The sequence below is a fragment of the Dipodomys merriami genome, unplaced genomic scaffold, assembly GCF_024711535.1.
Source record: "Dipodomys merriami isolate MVZ:Mamm:240054 unplaced genomic scaffold, mDipMer1.0.p SCAF_218, whole genome shotgun sequence".
Lineage (NCBI taxonomy): Eukaryota > Metazoa > Chordata > Mammalia > Rodentia > Heteromyidae > Dipodomys > Dipodomys merriami.
This window is the reverse complement of record NW_027203582.1, coordinates 863,385-881,339: the sequence shown is the minus strand read 5'-3', so window position 1 is coordinate 881,339 and position 17,955 is coordinate 863,385.

The following is a 17,955-nucleotide window of genomic DNA, read 5'->3' as shown; positions in this document are numbered from 1 at the left end:
TGTTACTGACACAAGAACCGACCTCAGGACCAATGGAATAGAATTGAAACCCAGAAATGAACCTACAGACCTATAGCCATCTAATCTTCGGTAAGGAAGCTAAAAAATAGAATGGAAGAAAGACAGCCTCTTCAGTAAATGGTGCTGGAAAAATTGGTTAACAACTTGTAGAACACTAAAGCTAGATCCTTATATATCACCCTGTACCAAATCAACTCTAAATAGATCAAAGACCTCGGAGTCAAAGCGGACACTCTGAAAACATTACGGATTGGAATAGGAGAAACCCTAGGTGTTCTTGGCACAGGCTGAAATTTTCTTAATAGAGACCCTGAAACACAACAAATCAAAGAAAGGTTGGACAAATGGGATTGCATAAAATTGCAGAGCTTCTGCATGGCAAAGGTCATAGCTAGCAAGATCAATAGAAAGCGCACAGATTGGGAGAAGATCTTCACTAGCCATAAAATGGACAAGGGTGTCATATCTAAAATATACATGTAACTCAAAAATTTAAATCCCCCAACAAATCTTCAAAGAAACAACTGCCCAAAAATAAGTGGGCTAAAGACTTAAAGAGAAACTTCTCTGAAGAGGAAAGAAGGATGGCCAATAGACACATGAAGAAATGCTCAACCTCCATAGTCATAAAAGAAATGCAAATCAAAACAACATTGTGATACCACCTCACCCCAGTTAGAATGGCTCTAATCAAGAACTCTAATAACACCAGATGCTGGAGGGGATGTGGACAGAATGGAACATTACTGTATTGTGGATGGGAGTATAAACTTGTTCAACCAGTTTGGAAATCAGTATTGAGGTTCCTCAAAAGACTCCACATAGAGCTCCCCTATGACCCAGAATCCCACTTTGGGTATTTACCCAAATGTTCACATACAAGGCCACAGTAGAGCTTCCAGCACAACTATGTTTATTGCATCATTATTTACCATAGCTAATATATGGAACCAACCCAGATGCCCCTTATTAGATGAGTAGATCAAGAAAATGTGCTATATATACACACTGGAATTCTATGCCTCCATCAGAAAGCATGACATTGGCTCCATTTGTTAGGAAATGGAAAGACTTGGAAAAAATATATTAAGTGACGTAAGCCAGGCCCAAAGAAACATTAGTGCCATGATTTCCCTTATTTGCAATAACTAGTATATGTCTGAGACAAACAGAAACTGTCAGACAAGTTGATGTTAGGGAAATGAGCCCTAAGCTATATATTCAAATGTTTTTCCCTTTCATGCGATTGTTTCTAACACATTTATAAGAATATTTCTTTTTTGCTTTGTATGTCCCTCCCCCACTGTACAAACCCTGCTTTCACTGAACTTGATGTTGTTATAATTTGAGGAAGGGAAGGGAAAAAACAAATCATTTATATAATAGGGATACAGTTGGACCATTAAAACAATGAGATGTACAAGTCATTATGTCGAATACAAACTTTAAAATTTTGGTGGGGGAAGGACTGGGTGGGGAGCGGGGAGAGGACCGGAAGTTATGGGAAGGTGAAACAAAGGAGGAGGCTACAATGCTTGATAGGAAATGTACTCATTATCATGTCCATGTAATTGAAATCCCTTTGTACAGTATTTTCACAACAACAAAAAATAAATTTAAATATGGAATTAAATTAGTTCCAATAATGCATTGCATTAAGGTATTTAGAAATAACTGAGAAACTTAAAGGTGCATATGATTTTTTTTATTGGAAATGAAGGGATATTGGAATTTGGTTCTCTACATTTTAAGCAATTTGCTTAAAAGAATCGGCAAAATAAAATTTATATTTGCAGCAGACTTCACACATTAAATTTTGTATATTGAAAGGGAAACAAGCCTCAACAATATGTCAATTCTCTCTTCTTATTTATTTCTAAAGGTTTATGCTTCTGGTCTCTGAATATTAAAACTTCAAAAAAATTATGTTTAGCTAGTTGTGCAAAGGGGTTTTGCTTCATCATGTCAGTGTTGAATAGAGTGTGTGCATTTCAATATAGAGTGAATTTTTCTTCCTTCCCTTACCCCAACCTCACCTATCCCTTCATGTTTCCTACTTATATTCTGACATGTGTACATTGAATGGTATGACTGTATTAGTCCACCATTTCCCTCTCCATTCTTCTACCCTACTCCCTTTTTGCCCAGATCCCCCTTTAAGACTTGTTTCAACTTCATGGTATTTTGTTAAATATCTCTACTTTGGCATTTGGCTATGGGCTTGCCACATCCTCTCTTCCATGTTTGACATACATAAATTAGTATATTTCTCCACATTTCTAATCTCAGATTGGCAAAGATAGCTCTTCTTTACTATTCACCATCTGTCCTAAATTTAGAATTGTACTTTCAGGGCCATCCAATAGAGCATTTTTATTCTCTACTCACTGAAGATGGAAGGGAAATAATTTCCATGCTGTCAGCATTATGTTATCCATCATGAATTCCCATCGCTTATCACTTCAGCAGTCTAAATTTAAAGTCATATTTTCTGCATTATATTCACACAGTATAAGTGAATATCAAGGGTAATTTACCTAGTATTTGACGTTTAGGGACAATCTTCAATTTCTGATGATAGAGGCAGGAATCAGTTTCAATTTTCAGATTCCACTATGTAGTGAGTTTGTAGTCTTCTAAATTTTCGATAAATTTCAAGTTACTTTTTGTTAATAATTTAAAAAGTTTTATTTCAGTATTTGAAATGCTGCTCCAATTATTTTAAAAGTTTCACAATAAGTTAGACTGAACTTTTTCCTCCCATGTTCCCCACTAGTTCAGTTAATTCTCCTTTCGCTTTATATTTTGAGAGACCAAGGGATGAGGGTAAACAGAGAGATGATCATTACTCACATACCTCCTTCCTCTCCTGTTTCTGCTGTTCTTGTTGAGAGGAAGACTGGAGCAGGGAACAAGAGTGAAGCTTGACTTCACCATACAAGGGAGCATTCCTGGCATGTCAATTATTGTTTCTCAGAATCACTTAAATTGCTTACTCTTGCCTTCTCTCTGACGGTAACCTAATTGTGGCTTCCTTGGTGCAGACAGAAGCACACTAACAGGTTATTACCTGTAAATTGGTATTTTATATCTCAGCTTACTACTACCAAAAATAAAAAGCTTTGGCTACATAAATGCAAAGGTACTGATTGTCCAACAAAACCTTAGTGAGGAGTAGATAATTCTACTCAGCTACCCCCTCCTCTCGTATCCTCCCTTCCACTCCCCTCCCCTCTTTTAATCTCCCTTCCTTTCTTCTTTCTTTGTTTCTCTCTCCTGCATATTCATGTCTATCTTCTCTCTTTTTCCGTTCCAGTAGCAAGTGCTTTGTTTTATCAGACAACACATAAATAATTGAACAAATATTTTTTCTCCTCTTTTTGTGATTTTTTATTCTTAAGAAGTGAGTTCTAGCACAGCACCAGTGGCTTACATCTAGATAGTCGGTAGGTTCAAATTTGACAATTGAAATTCGAAGCTATTCCAAGTGGATAAACCAAAGAGATTCTTTTCTCCACTTGTGGTAAATGGAAGAAGTGAAGGTGTGGCTCAGGTGGTATAGAGCAAACATTGAGAATTAAAGCCCAGATATAGCTCAAGTCCAGGAATTCAAACCCCAGTACCAGCACAATATTAAAAAAAATGAGTCCTTTTCTTTGAAAAGGGATATTTCATTGTGCATATATACCACATTTTCATGATCCATTCATCTACTGAGGGGCATCTGGGTTGGTTCCATATCTTAGCTATGGTAAATAATGCTGCAATAAACATAGTTGTGCTGGTAGCTTTAGTGTGGTCTTGTTTGTAAACATTTGGGTAAATGCCCAAAAGTGGGATTGCTGGATCATAGGGGAGATCTATGTGAAGTCTTTTGATCAGAAAGAATGACATTTCCCCATTTGTTAGGAAATGGAAAGGTTTGGAAAAAATTATATTAAGTGAAGTAAGCCAGGCCCAAAGAAGCATAGGTCCCATGGTTTCCCTTATTTGCAATATCTAGTATAGGTATGAGTCAAGCGGAAAAGATCAGATTATGTGATGTTAGGAAAATGAACCCTTAGATATGTATTTTAATGTTTTCGTTTCTTTCATGCATGTGTTTCTAACGCATTTATAAGATTATTTCTTTGTTGCTTTGTATGTCCCTCCCCCACAGTGTAACCCCCGCTTTCACTATATTTGATGTCAGTATAACATGTGGAGGAGATGGGGACAAACAAGTCGTTTAAGGATTCAGGTGGACCTGTTGCAACAATGAGAAGTACAAAATGTCATGTCAAAACCAGCTTTACAATGTCGGTTTGGGGGGGGAGGGGAGTATAATTGGGTGGGGGAAGGGGGGAGGCTGGGAAGGGAGGTGAAGGGTAAACAAAGGAGGAGGCTGCAATGCTTGGTAAGAAATGTATGCATTATCCTGCCCATGTAATTGTAGCCCCTCTGTACAGTATGTTCTCAAATAAAATAAAATTAAATTAAAAAAAAAAAAAAGAAAAGGGATATTTCTCCAAAAATTCATACAAAGGACAGTTTCCAAGGTCCAAGACTCGTTCTAAGTCTCTTTCACATCTTAAACTGATTCCTCTGCTTGATTCATATTAAGGAAAATAGGAGTCACACTTCATATTAAAATGTATGCACATTACTGAACAGTTCTTACCATTTTTAATGTAAAGGAAGCATGAGAGAAGAATTCACCTCACTTGGGTGATGTAGGGAGCCAGGGTAAATGCCATTACAAGATGGCGCCCACTCCCTTGCAGCTTTGAGGTAACCACTCCCTTTCAGGTGGTGCTTGGCAGGACGGTGGGTCCTGGGCTTTGCGCATGCGCGAGCCACGTAGGGTCCCCAGCCAATCCCATGGCACCTGGTGATGGTGAAAGGCAGACGACCAATGATAGAAAGACCCATATTCCTATTCCCTATATAAGTGGCCATGTTTCGGGTGCACGCTCTCTCGCGCTCAAGCTCTCCATCAACTAAAAGGCTCTCCAATAAAGCGTGATCTGAGAAGACTCCTGGTGTGGTGTTTGTTCTTCCTCGCTGGTCGAGAAAGTGCGTGCCGCAAAGTGGTGCCGAAACCCGGGACCCGCGCGAGAGGCTGAACAGGAGCCAGAACTCAACACGTGGAGAGGAGACATCGGTAAGTATCCCCCGGTATGCTGTTTACTGTAGATTATTGGTTGCTTGCATTGCTTCTTCCCTTGTGCTTTGTCCTTTTGATAGTGCGCACTTCCCTCGAGGAGGGAGGGTTTGATTTAATCCAGGAAGGACCCAAAGTACTAACACGGCATCAGGATAGTCTATCAGAGGCAGAGTCCAGTAAAGGGGAGGAAAATAGGTCTAAAAGAAAAAGGGAAAAAAGACAAAAGGATCCTAAAGAATTAAAGCAGGAGGGACTGCAGCCCTCACAAAAGGAGAAGGGTCTTAGGGAGGAGGGGGTCTCAAGGAGACCCCCATGCCCTTCTTTAAAAGCAAACCGGTTCTCAGCCCTACATGTGGAAGGGCGGGACCAAGAATGCAGTGATCCTGTGAGTGACTCAGAGGAAGAAATGTTAGAGGAGGAGGGAGAACAGCTCGATCCAGCTGATAGTGAAGAGTTAGAAGAGGCTGCGGCGGAGTATGAGGCAGACAGATATGGGGGGTGGCGCCCCCTAGGGGTGGGAGTACCGCAGCAGCCAGGAAGAGGAAATGGAGCTGGCCCTCACCCTTCGGCCCCCCGGGCGTGCCCGCCGGCGGGGCGGAGTCACTTTATAAAAGGGAGCACCTAGTTGCGGCTGGCAGCCGCCTTTCCAGTTTTTGAAAATCCAATTACTAATGAAAGAGATTTTGAGCCAGTTTCCTACTCCCAGTTAAAAGATTTAGTTGAGGCAGTCAGGACTTATGGTGGCTCCATGGCAATTCTGTGGGAGCAAAAACTGTTCAATATTTTCCTGAATTAGTGGCTAAGCAGGCAATTTTGGGTATAAAGTATTGTTTGATGCACTTTGCAAAAATTCCAGATAAATTAATTATTCCATACACCCGTGAGCAAGTTGAAATTTTAGCAGCCACAGTGGATATGTGGGCAATTCTTGTTTGCTCATTTCCTAATGTAATTGATAACCATTATCCTAAGCATCCTCTGCTTGCCATAGTTAACAAAAATTTAGTGTATTTTCCTGTTGTCACTTCAAAGGAGCCCTTGGTTGATGCTCTGACCATCTTTACGGATGGATCAAAATCTGGACAAGGTGCCCTTTTTGTTCAAGGACACAAACAGCCGGTAGTCTTTAATTTTCGGCCGAATGTCCCACAGGCTGTTGAATGTTTAATTGTGCGAATGTCCCACAGGCTGTTGAATGTTTAATTGTGCTTGAAGTTTTTAAAAGATTTGATCAACCTTTTAATTTATTTTCTGATTCATTATATGTTGTAAATGCCGTTGCTTCTCTTGAAGTTGCTGCTTCAATTAAGCAGGCCAGTACTATTTCTAATGTTTTGTTACAGATTCAATCCCTTATCTTAAACAGAAAACACTCTTTTTATATTGGACTTATTCGTGCCCACTCTATGTTGCCGGGCCCGATGGCAAGGTGTAATGATTTGGTGGACCAGGCAACTCGGGCTGTGGCTCTGGTCGCTGCTGATCCTGAAGAATTGGCAAAAGACTTTCATAGATTGTATCATGTACCTGCTAATACCCTTAGGAAAAGATATAATTTGTCCAGGCATGTGGCAAGAGATATTGTTAAAGCCTGTAAATCTTGTGTTACCTTTCTTCATCCTCCCCATGTGGGGGTAAACCCCAGGGGGTTGAGACAAAACGCCCTATGGCAAATGGATGTTACTCATCTGACAGAATTTGGTAAGTTAAAATATTTACATGTGTCTTTGGACACCTTTTCTGGTGTCATTCATGCCACACCTTTGGCAGGAGAAAAGGTGTCTCACGTCAAAATACACTGCTTAGAAGCTTGGGCAGCTTGGGGAAAGCCCCTTAGACTTAAGACGGATAATGGCCCTGCTTATACTTCCCATGGTTTTTGCGCCTTTTGCGCACAAATGCAGATTGCCCACACCACCGGATTGCCCTACAATCCTCAAGGACAAGGTATAGTGGAAAGAGCTAACAGAAGCATAAAAGAAATGCTTCAAAAACAAAAAGGGGGAATTGCTGAGTCAGCGTCCCCCAGGGAAAGACTTTCTCTTGCGTTCTTTACCCTTAATTTTTTAATTCTAAATGACAACGATCAGTCTGCCGCAGATAGGCATATGACAAGAGACCCCATGGATACTAAAGACATGGTTATGTGGAAGGATGTTATTAATAATAAATGGTATGGACCGGATCTGGTAATAACGAGATCCAGGGGAGCTGTTTGTGTTTTTCCACAGAGTCAAGAAGTACCTCACTGGGTGCCAACGAGACTGACCAGGCCGGTGGAGACTGCAGCAGAACCCCCTCTTGAAGATGCCATCCACTCGTCTCCTGATGCAGCTGATCTTCCTGCTGTTAGCAACAGTGCTAATAGCAACCCCTGTGATAGCTAAACCAAAGGCTGTGGGCTGTCACCAGGGCCTGGCCAGTTTCTATTCCCCTGCATACAGACTCCCTTTTTCTCCCCACCTTATTTTCCGCAGATTGTAGGATGGAAGACTCGATTGCCTCTGCGGTGTCCTTTTTCAAAGAGTGGGTGGGAGTCGGAATGTTTTTAGCCTGCTGCCTGTGAGGATGCGTGGTCTGCCTATGGTTGGTCTGTCGCCTTCGAGCCCAAACCAGAAGGGACAAGGTTGTTATCTCGCAAGCATTAGCCGCTTTGGAGAGTGGATCCTCACCCCAGATCTGGCTGTCGGCCCTGAGAGGCAATTATGCCTTACCATCCTGCATAGCCTTAGCACCCCGAGGGATCAGGGGATCCCATTGCACCGGGACAGGTATGCAATTTGCAATTTGGGACAAGGTGCTAGGCAAGTGCACTGCACTTGAGGAGGACCATCTCCTCAAGAAGAGCATGCTGGGTTGCAAGTGGGTTGATGCCCAAGATCCCACCTCTGCAAAAAAGGCATCGGACGGGCCTGGTCATCACTGGGGAAGGCGCCCCTCAGGCGAAGGCCAGTGCGAGGTCCTAATGTTTTAGACAGAGGCCCAACCTCTACTCTTACCTGTTGCCAAAAAACAAAAAAGGGCGAACTGTAGGGAGCCAGGGTAAAAGCCATTACAAGATGGCGCCCACTCCCTTGCAGCTTTGAGGTAACCACTCCCTTTCAGGAGGTGCTTGGCGGGATGGTGGGTCCTGGGCTTTGCGCATGCGCGAGCCACGTAGGGTCCCCAGCCAATCCTGTGGCACCTGGTGACGGTGAAAGGCAGACGACCAATGATAGAAAGACCCGTATTCCTATTCCCTATATAAGTGGCCATGTTTTGGGTGCACGCTCTCTCGCGCTCAAGCTCTCTCATCAACTAAAAGGCTCTCCAATAAAGCGTGATCTGAGAAGACTCCTGGTGTGGTGTTCGTTCTTCCTCGCTGGTCGAGAAGGCGCGTGCCGCAGGGTGAGTTAGGTTTGATACACTGACAGACTTTTGCAAGTAAATGAGGGTCTGTTTACATGTAAAGCAGTCTATATAGATGCTTTCTAGGAGAGAGAACAAGCTACCTGTTTCCAAGTTTGAATCAGATTAAGTTTATTCCTAAGAAATGGTAAAGAGAAGCTCATCTCATACAACATTATGCAGACAGCAATTTCAAAAATATTAAAAACCCATGTCTATGTTTTGAACAGCTAAGTTTTCACAAACAAAAAACAGTTTACTGAACCAAGAAAATATAAGTTAGAGCAATAGGAACTATGTGAAATATAGTTAATGGCTGAGTGATATGTGTAAAAGAGTTCTGTAATCACAACTAAACTATAAATTTTTTCATCATGTCCCTAACAAGAATCTCTAAGATAGGCCTTGCTAATCTGTCATAGAGAGCTGTGTTTATGCAATTATCAGGGTCCAATATCTCCCACAGTCACTTGGGTTGCAAACTGCTCACACCACATGCAGTGTATGGAAACACATGCTGTCTTGCTAGGCACCTAAGGAATTTTTGTGCCATTGTGAATAGTTATTGTTTTCTGCTTGTAATTATACCTGTCAGTGTGAAGTCCTTTCATGATAAGAATAATAGTTCCTGTATCCTTTGTTCTACTAACAAATCTCAGATATAAGTATAGTCGGGTACCCGTGGCTCATGCCTATAATCCTAGCTACTCAGGAGGCTGAGATCTGAGGATCACAGTTCAATGCCAGCTCAGGCAGGAAATTCCATGAAATTCTTTTCTCCAATAAACTATCAGAAAACTGGAAGTGGCGCTAGGTCTCAAGTGGTAGAGCTCTTGCCTTGAGCAGAAGAGCACATGGACAGCACCTAAGCCCAGAGTTCAAGCCCCACGACTGACTAAAAAAAATCTATCTATCTATCTATCTATCTATCTATCTATCTATCTATCTATCTATCTATCTATCTATCTATCTATCTATCTATCTATCTATCTATCTATCTATCTATCTGTCTGTCTGTCTGTCTGTCTGTCTGTCTGTCTGTCTGTCTGTCTGTCTGTCTGTCTGTCTATTTATCTATGATGAGATGAATTACATTTAAATATAAATCAATATTTGTGATACACATTTAAAATATAAGTAAATATATGATGTATTTATAATATATACATATATTTACATATATAAGATCATATTATATCTGTACGTTTATAAATATACTTGTAATTTATATCCAAAGAGTACATCTGACGATTTTGGGGAAAATGTAGAGTGTCTAAAGGTTACTAATGACCCACCATACTTTCAATCATTTTTTCCACTTATTGTAATGTCTGGATTACTAAGACTGAATGATTATGAAACAGAGTTGTTGTTTTAATCCTTACGATTTTGGATTAGAAACATCTACTTACTTGGTATAAAACCTACCAAAATGTGACTTTGAAATCACACTCCACAAACTGGACATATATATATATATATATATATCAATTTAGCAACTTACAGGTCTTAAACTTTTATTTGAATCCTGTATCTCACATACATTCAGTTTCCTTCGAGTCAGCTACATGTACAAACATGTAGATTTTCATGCTCACATACATCCCCATACTCACATTACATACTAAATGTAACATTGTAATAAAAAATAATATATATACTGAAAAAGAACATCTTTGCAAATGTAATTAAATTTTATTTTTAAACACAATGCATTATTGAAAAACTGATGAAAGAGCAGTGGAGAGATGTTTCAAATAGTAGATTGCCTGCCTAAAGAGCATGTTTCTTATTCCAAACATCATTATTTCCATCCTTCCTTCTCCCACATAAAAAAGCATAAATAACTACAGAATTAACTGCATGTTCCTTAATCACTCATTGAAGAAACTGTTATATATATATATATATATATATATATATATATATATATATACATATATATATATATATTATTTAGCCACACACAATTATGAAATCACATCATCTTCAAGAAAATAGAATTGAAACCTTCATATTAAAGCAATTAGTGATACTGTGAAAAACAATTATTAGATTTCTCATATGCAAACGCTAGACCCAGAAAATAAAATGAATGACCCAGGTGTAAAAGCTGGAACTGATTAAGTTTGGAAAAATGTAAGAGAGGAGATGAAGAGAATTATTGTGGAGTAAATATGTTCAAATATTTCATAAATTTGTATGATGACATAATAAAATATAAGTATAAAAATAGGATAATGAAATTAATAAAAGGAATAAAATTTAACAAACTACATTATGTGGATATATGTGTATAACACAATAAAATACTTTTGTGAAATTGATATTTGCTAAAAAAAGTAAAATTCATTCCATTTGTTATAGATTCATAGGTTAATTTCCATTTTTAGCTGAGATATTTCCCTGATAAAGTAAAAGGAGGAATTGGTTTTGCTCTTTTAGAAGGACAATCTTGTCCAATTAGCATTAAAGTATTCTAGATAGTTAATGTCAATGTGAAATTGTTCAAGTTATTATATTAGAATATTTCCAATTGACTCTTCAAAATATTACCCTATAGGTATATACGTTTTGCTACTAATTGAATATCTTTCTACTCAATTACTATATACCATTTTTTGAATGAAGTTTGGTAAATGTAACTAGGATATATTATACCTGACCAGGAAATCAATTATTCAAACAGTTTTTATCAAAAATGCCTATAACGAAATAAAGATATAAATCCAAATTATGTATATTTGAAGACAATACTTGCTTAGTCCTCGTCTCATATTCTTCATTCCCTTCTTGAGAATAATACACATTGTAAGGGAATGCTTAATATGTTTCAGAGAAATAGATTGACTTTAGTCAAATGAGTTACTCTATGCTGCATTTTGGTTTACATTATATCCAGAAGAGCTAAATTCTTCCCTTATGATTTTCCTTAGATTTTATACTCAGGTTTAACCTCTGATGGGTGACAGATAAAGGTATAAACATTTTTTAACAGTGGCTAAATTTAGGCTGAGGAATCTAGGTACAACTGTACTCATGCAGATAGGCCTGATCAGTCATGAGACCACGTTATCAAAATGTTAACCTGTGCTTCCTGAAATCATGCTTATGAGATTTTGTGTATTATAAACAGAGGTTATTAGAATTGTTTTGTAAACAACATCATTTCATGGGATACGAGCTGAAGTGAGATATTATACCCAGAACAAAATTTAAGGAGGCATCCAAAATTAGTTACCAAGATATAAATCATTTAACACAACGTTTTAAAAATGCAAGACAAAGGAAATAATTTATGAAAAAAGCCAACGTTTAAAATAAATACAGAATCAGTATGACTGATTTTTCTTTTTATCCCAGTTGCAATACGAATTGCAAGATGACTTTTCTAGTTATATGTTTAGTTAGGACTTGATATTTAGTTGGAGAAGTTATGTTCTTTCATATATTCATTTGTCAGATCAAAGAGGAAATGAATTCAATGTCAGAGTCAATATCAATAATAATGTTACTGATGTATTCTACTACTTTGCCAGTTTCAAATCAGCTCGAGTAACTTCGGTCTTCTTTGGATCTAACTAATTAGATACACAATTTAGTCAGTACTGGATTTTGACCACCATTTTTAAAGTATTATTTTCCAGAAACTACTACTATTCTCTCTTTTCATGAGATTTTTAATTTCATTTATATAACGTGCTGATGTTTTCCTTTAGATAATCCACATTCAGTCTTCTAAAAACTGTATAATTTGGAGTATTTTAAAATTACGTACACTCATGTACACTGCTCAGATTCTATTATTTGCACATTTTGTTCTTGTTAAGTCAGTAGTATTTAGTTCTCATTATGGATATTTTGGAATTACTAATTGCATTTCAGAAATTTTAAGAATGTTATGATTTTTGTGATTTCATACTGTAGCATTTTTTTCTTTTAAGTATGTGCAGATCTTTACATACAGTTACATTTGTTTTAAACAATTTGATCAATTCAAGGGATTTTCTATATTAGGTTGATCCAGATGAATTTAATTACAAATTAACACAACCTTATTTCTGAGAGACAGTTATACTTATAGCTCTACTTAAATTAACATGTGTTTGAAAGTTTTGTAGTTTAAAAAATAAACTGGGCACAACATGTTTTTGTTCCTGGGGAAATTCCAATTTGTTGGTTGTTTTTCCAGCTGTGATGACTTCAAAATATGTGTGCATTTTATTTCAATTGTTTTGTGCGTATATTTTGTTTCATATAACAGAAAATACAAAAAGAATCAGTGATTTAGAACTTTTCCAAATAGAATTCAAAGAGAGACACTTGAAGTTTTGTGACAACTGGGAAAAGGGGGTCTTCTTATTGGAGGGGCAGAATAACAGAGACATTGTTCGATGAGATTTGAATTCTGCCACTTCCTGCCTCACTATTTCCAATGGTATTTCTTCAACGTATTTAGTGGAAAGAAAATAATTTTGTCTGTATGAATTCACAATTTTTGGTTTAATTGGGCCACACTACACATTCATATTTGATTTTACCTCTAAAATCTTTTCTCCTTAGTTTAAAACCACAGATGTGAATTTATAATGTAAAATAGCACCTAGAATATATATGAAATGGTCCAAACTATTTGGAATGTAATGAATATAGTGTGTGAGATAGTATGTAATAATTGATTTTGGAGAAAGTCAATTACAGTGGATTTTTGTGAAATACTGAGTAATAGAATTATATTTGTTTCTATAAAAAATTCACAGTTACATCTAAAAATAACTAAGTTATAAGCTAATTCTGAAAAAATACGATTGTTTACTGGAAAAAGCTAGACGTTTCAATAAGCTTGCTTTTTAAAAATTGACTTGGATCCGGACTTTGATGGCTCATGCCTGTAATCCTTGCTACTCAGGAGTCTGAGATTTGAGGATAGTGGTTGAAAGCCAGCCTGGGCAGAAAAGTCTGTGAGACTCTTATCTCCAATAAACCACCTTAAAACCAGAAATGGCACTGTGGCTCAAATGGTACAGTGGTAGCCTTGAGATGTAGAGCTGAGAGACAGTGCCCAGACCCAGCGTTCAAGGCACACAACCAACAAATAAATTGACATGGAGCTTTACTATATTATTTCATGATTTTTTTATGAGTGGTTGTTCAGTGAAAATATCATTGGTTTTTATATTTTGTGTTGGCATAAAATGAGCCTAGTGTTGTCTTAAATTAATAAAAAAATTTCTTATTCTGTGACTGCATACATTTTGTGGGTAATGGTTAAAACCAAGTTGCCTCATTAAAATAAAATATTTATATCATCCCCCCAAAAAGAGGAACAAAATAAAATATATGCCAGAAACTTACTCTGTAAATCTTCATGGACTAATAACCTGTCAGGTTGTTTTAACTTTTAATAAAAAATTAAAGTAATACTGGATAATATGAACCCATTTAAATTTCTTCATCCTTGTCATTTAAGATTCACTTTAAAAAGTTCAACAGGTGAGTGTTTTTTCCTTACTTTTCCAAAGAAATGATCATTTCCTCATTATAGTGTATAGTACAATATACCCAGAAAGCATTTCTTAAAGAAAAAGTTTTTTTTTCCCATTCTTTGGTTTGCTTCAGTCTGTATTTAAACTGCATACCACAACTTACCCACCCTATTGTCTGTCTTTTCATTTGAAACATTTCAAAAGTTTTCCTTCCCTGGTGTGTCAACCAGCAAAGTTTTACAAAACAGCACACTTTCATTCATTGTGCTTTCCAAAATATATCTCACAAATGCAAACAATGAAACACAATCTGAAACATCTGTGGACTTTTCTACTTATAGTGGAAAAAATCACTTTCCATACTCCTTAGAACCAGCTGTTTACAGGCATTAATTGCTGCCAGTTCCATGCTTTAGAACAGCTGCATTTGACAATGGCATACATGGTAATTTGTTTACCACATCTGGTTTGTTTTCAGGAAGGACTGTGTTCATAGAAGATGGTAATAGATGAGTTTTGAAATTATGTAGTTTAATAGGGCTCTGAGTTGTGGATATAGAACATCCATTTCAGTGACTAAATTTTAAATTAAATCCTATAAAGTATATTCCTTCAATTTTCTGGGTAAAGTGTTCTACAGTCTAGGTATTTTTAAAGAAATATTATATGTTGTTTCCTTGGTGACAACGTAATTGGAGGACTTAAAATTTTATATACCATGGCCATCTTAAATGCAGTAGATGTACTTGGGTTGGCATGCAAAACTTTTGGTAAGTAAGGAAAGTGCTCTACCACTGAGCCACCTTCCCAGCCCTTCATGCATGCAAAACTTTTGGGACAGCATTAATGTTTGAATCTTGGATAGGATTTGATTGGGAATTGTGGCAGACCTTCATAGTATAAGAAGAAAAACAAAAGGCCATACTAATATTTTTTTTGGGTCCGGTTGTGGGGCCTGAACTCTGGCCCTGGGCATTGTCACTCAGCTATTCAGATCAAGGTTAGCGCTCTACCACTTGAGCCACAGCGCCAGTTTTTTCTTTTTGTTTATGTGGTGCTTAGGAAGGGAACCAAGGGCCTCATGCATGCAAGGCAAAGGCTCCACAACTAAGACACTTTCCCAGCCCCACTAATACTTTTCTCTGCTACATTGTTATATTAGTTTATTCAACACACACATACAAAGACACAGATACACACATTTGTATTATAAAGACCCACTCCGTCTGCAAGAAAATATTTTAATAGGAATTCCATAAAATATTTAGTCTGCTGAGTTATGATTAGAATTTACAGAAATATCTACTTGCTTCTTCCCCTGGACAAGTCATTATCATTTGTGAAGGTGTTGCCAATTGAATTTAGAATGCCCCAGAAAGATCTATGAGTTAAAGAAAAGTGACTTTCTATTTCCTCCCAGACTGTGGAGAATATCTGAATAGTTCTGGAGATTAAGTTCTTCAGCGTGAAAGCTATGAGAACATAGACTCTCCACTACTTTCTTATTTTATCTTTTAATCAGTCTAGGTAAAAAAAAACTTTTCTCTTTGACATACTCCCCACCTTGCCATAGTCTTCTCACAGGCTTCCAAAGCAATAAAACCAACTGAACATATACTGAAACCTTCAAACTTGGAAATCTGAATAAGCATTTCTGTTTAATAAGTCGACAACATCACTTATTATGGTAGGTTATAAAGCTAACCCAGAAGACTAGTCTTTCTAACAATGTAGAGTATATTAAATTATGTTTCATTATAAAATATCTAACTCCATGTTTTATTTTATATTTTTGTTTCTGTTGATCCCAGGGCTTAAACTCAGGGCCTGGATGGTGTTTTTGTGTTTTAGAACACAGTACTTGCCAGTGCTTGCCATACAATCTGAACTGGAACTCCATTTGCCCTGGTGGTTAATTGGAGATAAGAATCTAATGAACTTTCTTATGCAGGTTGGATTTGAACTGTGGTCTTCAGATCTTAGCCTCTTAACTAGCTAAGATTATATCCTTGAGCCACCAGTGCCTACCCATGTTGCATATTTTGTGTAATTCAAATTTTCAGCATTATATACATGCTCTTAGTACAATTAAAAAAAACAACAACCTAGTTTTCACTGTATTTGATGTTGGTATAATTTGTGGAGGGGAAGGGAAAAACCAAATTGTTTAAATAGGGATACAGGCTGACCCAGTGCAACAATGAGATGTACAAGATGTTATGTAGAAAAATGAAATTTACAACTTTGTGAGTCAAAGTTGGGAGAGAGGGTCGGGAAGGGGAGATGGAAAGGGATGATAAAGGGATAGAAAGGAGGAGGTAGCAATGCTTAATGAGAAATGTACTCATTACATTGTCCCTGTAATTGTAACCCCTCTGTATGGTATTTTCACAAAAAACTTAAAACATAATAAGGATATTTGTAAAGTATATAATGAAGGAAGAATTTTCATCCTTTACAAAATCTATGCTAAACTATCTATATTTTACTGTACCTTTCCTGCAACCAGTTTGATATAGTTTAACACCTGTCACTCCAAGTTTCTCTATATTCTACTGGAGATTTAATTTTCGTGTATGTATGTATATGCACATGTATATGTATATGTATATATCTATCTATCTGTATATGTTCCAATGTGGATCATAAAACTTGAAACTTTGCTTTTTTTTGGCTGTTCAGCAGTTAACCTGGTCGGATCAATATGTGACAATATCTGTGCTCATTCTGATCACTCCTTTATTTACCAAACCCTCAGCCTTTAAAATCAGCTTTATTTCCAGAGATGATTACCAATCAGTCCAACCAATATAAACCCAGAGGGTTTTAATAAAACAAGCTTTAAGGAAGGAAGATAACATGAAATGACAACTACAAAATTTCTACAGAGACCTGACATCTTTCACATTTCTGCCTTCCTCCTGATACTTAAGCAAGAATTGACTAACACTATAACTAATACTGCAATTATAACTTAAAGATCAGTGTTTTTTTGAACCTGAAGCCTTCTTTCCATGATTTTTGACATAAAATTTTGTGAGACTTTTTTTTTATTGTGATGGCATTCCATCCAAAACAAAGCCATGTATAAAAAGAAAGCCAATGGTTTCAACTCAGAGTACTAAACAAAAGAGGGAGAAAATTAAGGTTAGCTATATATGTTAAGCACAAATATAGGCAATACCAAGATATTTTGAAATTGTATACTTTTACTGGATAAAGTGGCTCAAATCTATAGTATTTTCTACTTGGAAAACAGAGCTTAGAGAATTCCAGTTCCAGGCAAAATGTTTTTGGCTTGTGTTAGGAGGACCTCAGTCCAAGCAGGCCCAGGCATAGTGATACTACCTCAAAATAAGCAATCAAATTATAATCTGCAGGTATGGTAGTGTCAGAGATGCTGTTTCACAAGTATAGGTTTTGAGTTCAATTTTCCAATAGCACTGGGAATTTAAATGTGGCACATCTAAGGTATAACCATAACTTCCATGTCCCAAACAAATAATTTCATATTAGAGATTTTCTTCTATTAAGTAATATGTTATGTCCCACTGAAATCAGACTAAAGATAAAAAACCATTGTTTTACAAAGTGATTGCATATGGAAACAGAATCTCAAAGGTAGCATTTAAGTTGAAGTCTACTCCAAGAGAAGCAGAATGCCTTGAATATGCCAAGGAAAGAGGAATCAGAAGCCAACTCTAATCTTGGAGTTCTAATTCCACCAACTCAGAGACAATGTATTTACAATATTAATGCTACCCAATCTGTGGTAGTTTATTATTGCAATTACTAGCAAACATGTGGAAGCTATAAGACACGAAAAGTCATTGACTCTTTGGATCCAAGACTCATCTCTATAATCCTAGTGATTAAGAAGTACGAGACTTGGGGGATAATGGTTTTCAGGCTAGT